Source organism: Danio rerio, chromosome 6, assembly GCF_052040795.2.
Source record: "Danio rerio strain M-AB ecotype USA chromosome 6, GRCz13ab, whole genome shotgun sequence".
In the NCBI taxonomy this organism is placed as follows: Eukaryota; Metazoa; Chordata; class Actinopteri; order Cypriniformes; family Danionidae; genus Danio; species Danio rerio.
This window is the reverse complement of record NC_141026.1, coordinates 24,952,981-24,960,365: the sequence shown is the minus strand read 5'-3', so window position 1 is coordinate 24,960,365 and position 7,385 is coordinate 24,952,981. Positions and strand designations below refer to the sequence as shown.

Genomic DNA, 7,385 nt, shown 5'->3' with positions numbered 1-7,385 from the left:
TGATGAGATTAGGCCTGAAAAGCAGTTTACCATGCCGACCACAACTCTTAATTTGCATGCTTTGTTTAGCCATATCTCCTCCTCCTAAGATCACAATATATACATGAAATCTTTGTCTTAATTCAGACTTGTGTGAGACTTGTGACAGACTTGTGAAAGAACTTGCAGACTGCTGACCTCTAGTAGGCTCTTGCAGACACATGGACATCTTAAAGACGCTGTATGACTGCAGATTAACCAACATGTCTCAATAAAGGAATTCTGCTTGTTTCGAGTCTCCTGGACTGGGTTCTCTCTTCTTTTCACTCATTTATTTTTTTACAACACATGATACACCAGACTATACGACAAAATATAACCAAAACACCTTTAAACCAAACCCCTACTTAAACCTTCATTAATTCATCATTCATTCATTATCTTTTCGGCTTAGTCTCTTTATTAGTCCAGGGCTACCACAGTAGTGAGTGAATGATGAATGAATAGATGAAGGTTTTAGTAGGGGTTTGGTTTAAAGGTATTTTGGCTATATTTTGTTGTATAGTTTGGTGTATCATGGTGTATATATATATATTTTTTTCTTTCTTTCTTTATTTTTCTTTATTATAATTTGTGATGTAATATTATAGTTTATTTATGTATTTATATATATTTTTTGTAATTTGATTTAAAATATCAAAGCTATAGACTATATGTGAATGTGTATACATGTATTCATGTGTATGTATATGTATATATGAACGATTGTGTATGTATACATATGCATGTATGTATATGTTGGCATATATGCGAGAGGAGATCATGTGATCCGGAAGTGTATAAAAAGAAGCACCTGTTTGTGATTAAACATTGTCTGAAGAAGAGCCGGGTGGCTCGAAACGTTACACGCTCTGTGTCAACCTTTTTAATTTAATAAATTTGTATGTTTGGAGCCTTGGTGTTGCCGCCTTTGATTTACATTTGATTTGCACTTTTTGCGGTTTTGGCTGAGCACCCAATTTAGAGAGATGTGCGTGCTTGTGTACAGTTTTTTCATTTTTTTAAATTAAGTTAGCATCAAGAAGTTTTTGTACTTGGTTATCAATTTCCTTTCGAAGGACAGGGGATGTATGGTATGCTCTCTGACGCACAGGGGATGTAGAGGACGTCTGTATGGTGTGCTTAATCAAATCAGTTCTACCAAGATCAGCAGAGGTAGTACTAAATATATCACAGTTGTCTTGTAGGAGGGAGTTAACTAATTCTACCTCACTGGAAGTAAGAGTGTCCGAACCTGAGCAACAAGACTATCTGCAGGTCTATAAAAATCAGAAGGCATGTTGCGTACAGTGTAGAATTGACCTAATTGAGTTTGTTTAGGTAGATCAATGTCTTGGTGTGTAGGATTAAGTAGATGAACCACAGTCAGCCCATCTTCGACATTAGAGAAGCTACGAGCAACAGCCAAGTCTTTGTCTATTGTCACATTCGGTTCTAGAATACCTTGAAAACCATGAAGCTGACTTCTTGTGTCTGAAGAATATGTCACGGAGGCAGGAACGACAATCTCTGTCAGTGGGGGGACTGAGACCAGTGAGAGCAAAAACACATTACAGCAAAATACACTGCATTTGAGGAACTGAGAAGTGGTATTTTCTCATTCTTGAACATAAAAGTACCACAGGCTGTGTCAATTGAGGCACCATATGCTTTGAAAAAGTCCCACTCAAGAAGGACATCCTGTCTAGAGTCTCTTACAACATACATGTTTATACATTTCACTAAATCATAATAATAACCTATGTATGTATTTCATACATACATTTTCTTGAATCATAATAATAACCTACAGTGCTTCAAAATCATAGAACAGGAAGAGCTAGATAAAATTATAAATAGCTCTAAACCAGCTACGTGCATGCTGGAGTTAATTCCAACAAAATTACTGAAAAAATTGCTACCTGCTATAGGAAAACCTCTTCTTAACATTATCAACTCTTCTTTATCTATAGGCCATGTTCCAAACTGTTAAAAGCAAGCTGTTATTAAGCCTATTATTAAGAAACCAAAACTGGACCCTAACAACTTAGCTAATTATAGGCCTATTTCAAATCTTCCATTTATGTCTAAAATACTAGAAAAAGTTGTTTCTACTCCGTTATGCTCCTTTCTGCAGACAAACAATATATTTGAAGTGTTTCAGTCAGGTTTCAGGGCTCATCACAGTACAGAAACTGCATTAGTGAAAATAACCAATGATTTACTCTTTGCTGCTGACCAAGGGTGCATCTCACTATTAGTTCTACTCGATATTAGTGCGGCATTTAACACCATTGACCACAATATCCTCATAAATCGCTTAAAGTCTACAGGTGTCCAGGAACAAGCTCTACAATGGTTTAAGTCATACTTAACTGACCGTTAGCAGTTTGTGAATATTAATGGACAGCCTTCACAAGACAGCCCAGTAAATTATGGGGTGCCTCAAGGATTAGTTTTAGGTCCTTTGCTGTTTACAATTTACATGCAACAACTGGGAGACATTATTAGAAGACATGGGATCAGCTTTCATTGCTATGCAGATGATACTCAATTATATATTTCAACTAAACCTGATGAAATGTCTAAACTGTCTAAGGTAACTGAGTGTATTGGAGATGTTAGAGACCGGATGACCAACAATTTTCTTCTCTTAAACTCAGACAAAACAGAATTATTACTTATTGGGCCTAAATCCTGTACACAGCAGATCTCGCAACTCAATCTACAATTAGAGGGATAAAAAGTTAGCATCCTTTCATCTGAGAAAAATTGCTAAATTACCAAGTATGCTATCAATCTCTGATGTAGAAAAGCTAGTCCATGCTTTTATGACTTCTAGGCTAGTTTACTGTAATGCTCTATTTGCTGGCTGCCCAGCATCCTCTATTAACAAACTTCAATTAGTACAAAATGCAGCAGCCAGAGTTCTTACCAGGTCTAGAAAATATGATCATATCACCCCAATTAATCCTCCTTACACTGGCTGCCTGTTAAGTTTCGTATTGAATTAAAAATATTACTTCTCACCAATAAAGCTCTAAATAATCTGGCTCCTGTTTATTTAACCAACCTTCTGTCTCGCTACAATTTAGCTCGCTCTTTAAGATATCAAAACTCAGGGCTTCTGGTAGTACCTAGAATAGCAAAGTCGGGTAAAGGAGGTCAAGCCTTCTCCTTTATGGCTCCTAAACGCTGAAATAGCCTTCCTGATGAGGTCCGAGGCTCAGACACACTCTCCCAGTTCAAAACTAGATTAAAGATCTATCTGTTTAGTAAAGCATACAGTCAATGCATCACTTAGCGGGTTTCCACACAAGTTTCTACATCTTGTTTATATACACTATGAACAGCAGCTACGCTAATTATTCTCTTTATTCTCCATTTCCACCTGGGTATACTCATCCCAAGGTCCTCAGATTATGCGGAGTTACTGATTGGATCCAAGACCAGCGACGAGATGATCCCAAGGTGTCCATATCCGGAACCAGGCCGTATCCTGAGCTGCTGCAGTGCTGTTAGTCATGGGGGAGTGGAGAGCATGAGACTGATTCCAGTGACGCTCCAGGGACAGATGACTCTTCTCTGAGGCCAGCTTCCAGCCTTCCCCGCTGAGACTGCAGCTCTGCACAAGACTTTTGGCCAGCGGAGAAATTAAAATGGTTGTGCCGAACTGAGTCTGGTTCTCTCAAGGTTTTTTTTCTTCACTCTCCTATTGGTGAAGTTTTTTTTCCCCTCTCTGCTGTCGCCACTGGCTTGCATGGTTCAGAATCTGTAAAGCTACGCATTGATGAATTTGCTCTTTAGTGTTTGGACTCTCAGTAATGATTTCAAACTACAATGAACTGAGCTAAACTGAACTGAACTTAAACACTAAAAACTGAACTACCCTGATCCAGTTACTATGACCATTTATGTGAAGCTGCTTTGACACAATCTACTTTTTAAAAGTGCTATACAAATAAAATAAACTCACTGAGTAACAAACCAGCACCAATGTCAAGGAAAACACTGACTTCTTGATCCTCAATGAGTCCTGTTATATATGGTGTCTAGATCTCAGAGTCTAAGGAAGTGTTGTCACTTTGGGCCGCTGACAGTTGAACTGAAGATTGGCCCTCATCTCCAGCTGCCATTCGTTTCCCGACCGCTGATGCTCAGAGAAGTGCACATGGCGTGAATGTGGTGGTTGTGGACTTGGAGAGCGATGTCTGTAATACTGGTCACCCCTCCGTCGATCTCGATTCCCACCTGGGCTGCTGTTATCCCTTGAATGATGCCCGTAGATGAATTGAGAAGTCACTAAATCATCGTATCCAGCAAATCTCCTCTAAGGGCTAAAGTGAACATCTCGACGGTGATAATGTGCAGGTTTGTCATAACCTGGCTGCTGCTGATAAATGGGCCTAGGGCTCACTTGTGGTCTGCGATAGCTGGTAGTGGAATGTACTGGAGATCTCTCTCTAAAATAGGGCTCCTCAGATGGTGTAAAATAATAGCGAGAAGGCGACAACTTTGATCGTCTTTAGCTCTGTCAGGGTCTGTCATAGTCTGTGTAGTGTTGTATCCGTTCAATCCAGCAAATCCAGCAAGCAATCGATCCAAGTCTTTTAATCTGTTTTTATTTGTTTTGAATAACTTATTTATTTTTTATGTGTTTTCAATTTCTAATACAGCTGTCTTTTTTTCCTGTTTATGTAAAGCACTTTCAATTGCCACTGTGTAAAAAATGTGCTATATAAATGTACTTGCTTTGACTTGCCTTGTTAGCATTAATGCAAGATCTGTTTTATGCAATTAACATTAAATTAGCTTATTACTAATCAGTGAACACTTTTTTTTTCTAGGGTTGGGGATTGAGTCGTCACAGACCACATTTACTTGGACATCAATACTTCGATTTTAATATGATCAAGTCAATACTCTGATTAAGCGTCTACAATGTACTTAATCCAACCATTCATTAGTCATAAATTAACTAAACAGAAGTGTAATTAAGACATGTTGACCTATTTACCTGTTACCGTTATGTATTGTAGAACTTTTCACCGGATTTGCCAACAGGATATTCTATACCAGAAGTGTCAAACGTACGGCGTGCAGGCCAGATCAGGCCCGCAAACTGGTTTAATCCAGCCCGCAAGATGATTCTGTAAAGTATAAAAATGAGCTGCAATTTTACAATAAAAGAAGCTGCAGTTCCAATTGTGTCCACTCGATGGCTGCAAATGGTTAATTTCATACAACAAAGCTGGGATTCTCAACCAGCGAGCTGCAGCCCACTAGCAGGTGATAGCTTAAAATTAACTCTCAATATTATACTATAATTTTTGGATTTTATAATTAATATGCTATAAAAAAATGATCGCAGTAATGCACTTTCTTCTGTTCTGTGATGGATTACTTTTTTATCTCGGCGCAAAAAAAAATGTCCTGTGAGTGTTTTATAATGGACGTGTTATAAAATGTGTTTATATATATATATATATATATATATATATATATATATATATATATATATATATATATATATATATATAATCTTACACAGGTGGGCCTACAAACAGTGATCAGAGAAAGAAGTAAGCCCCGAGGTAGAAAAAGATTGAGAACCCCTGCGATACAGAATCCTGAATCAACATCAGTTTTACAGCCTTCTCAGATAGAAATACCACATCGATGCCCTGCCATACCATACTGAGGTGTTCTCACAAGGAAATGTAACTAATTTGTACGAGTTCAGTTGTACGAAAATGTACGATATAAAAAGAAGCCGTGGCGAGAACAGTGATCCTGCACAACTGGGGTGGCTGCAATTTTAGGACCATATTTTTAGGAATTTTTAGGCATCTTTGGGACCATAGTTATTTGTGACATCGCCACCTGCCGGATTGGATCATAGATGCTCTAATAAGATGGATACATGGATGGCAAGAATAATGTGAGTACCGATTTTCTATTAGGTTTTAATTTAAACTGTAAAAGTAGGTGTTTATTTAGTACTGTTACGGTTTTATACTGTGCAAAGTTTATGCAAAAATGCCAGATTAGCCGCACAATTTACCCGTTTCAAGGGTCTGGGAAAAAAATTGGGGAAAGTTATGTTACGCGACGATTTTTTTTTTCTAGTAGAAGAAATCTAATAATAATAAGTGTGGAGAAGTTTACACAGCTAAAACCAACCAAGCTCCAACAACAGCAACCACGACCATGCCATATCCAGACACTACAACCACCCCAAGTGGACAGATAAAAAGAGTCTGTAAAACGGAAATACTGGTAAAAAAAGTACCATATACCAAGTTCAAATGCACAAAACAAATTTAAAGAGGCACATAGAAAGGAAGCACACAGCCAAACAAAAGGACATAACGGCAACATACCACCTGCTGAATGAATGTATCGATCAGGAAAATGGAATTTATTGTGTCCACAAGTCATTTCATGGTGCCAGCATACCTCTACATGTCCAAAAATAAAATATGGGGTGAAAATCAACATGTTTTCTGTGAATCCACTGAGTGCCAGTTTAACATGGAGTTGGCATGGAGGAGTGGGTTAAAGGCATATCAGTGCACACAAATTAAATCAATAACATACTGTTTATCTTATGCTTACTCTCTTCTGCTTAGTTACATTACACTTACTGAGATGGTGAACAGCAAATGGTTTGGTTTGGATAAAAAGAAGGTTTGTCTTGATTGGCAAAACCTTGCCAAAAGCAATCACGCACCTCTGTCTGTGCACTACAAAACTGGAACCCCTCAGGCAATGAAATACATTTCTGAATATGAGCCTACAATTTTATATATCAGTCGACTTGGAAGAGTCATGGTTTCATATGACACCAAAAAAAAATTCATGGCACTGTCCATGTCAGAAGACAAGGAGGTCATGCATACGCAAATAAAATGTGTCAAATGGCACTTGTTTCAGACAAACCCTGAGCTGTTTAGTAAAGTGCGGAGCACTGAGGAAGTCAGCAGGGGACGACAACAGATGGAGTGAAGCCAATTATCAGGGTGACATACTGTATTCACCAAAAGATAAGGAAAAGTTAAAAGTCATGGTTCAGTATATTCTGATGAAAAAAAAAAAAAAACAGTTATCTCCTGTTTTTCCTGAAGAGATACGTCTTCCATCAGTGGAAAAAGAATATCCAAGGCATCTTATCCCAGAGGAGATGATGTGCCTGCACTGCCCTGGCAATGTACCTCTGGGTGACCCAATTCTTATTACGCAAAAGGGAAAAATCTTCCCCAGCTCACGCATTGTTCAGAGTAGGTTTGTGATATAGATTCTGTATTATTAATCAGTTAATTCACTAAATAATTTATTAATTTTTGAAATATTTGTATTTCTAGATG

General features: G+C 38.0%; 1 long non-coding RNA gene across 1 annotated transcript; it reads left to right on the top strand.

Annotated features, from left to right (window-relative positions):
* The first annotated feature begins 1,778 nt into the window (after positions 1-1,778).
* On the top strand, positions 1,779-7,182 carry LOC141386261 (uncharacterized). Its single transcript, XR_015493632.1, has 3 exons — positions 1,779-2,825; positions 4,866-5,959; positions 6,148-7,182. It is a non-coding gene; the product is annotated as an uncharacterized LOC141386261 (long non-coding RNA).
* Positions 7,183-7,385: the final 203 nt, after the last annotated feature.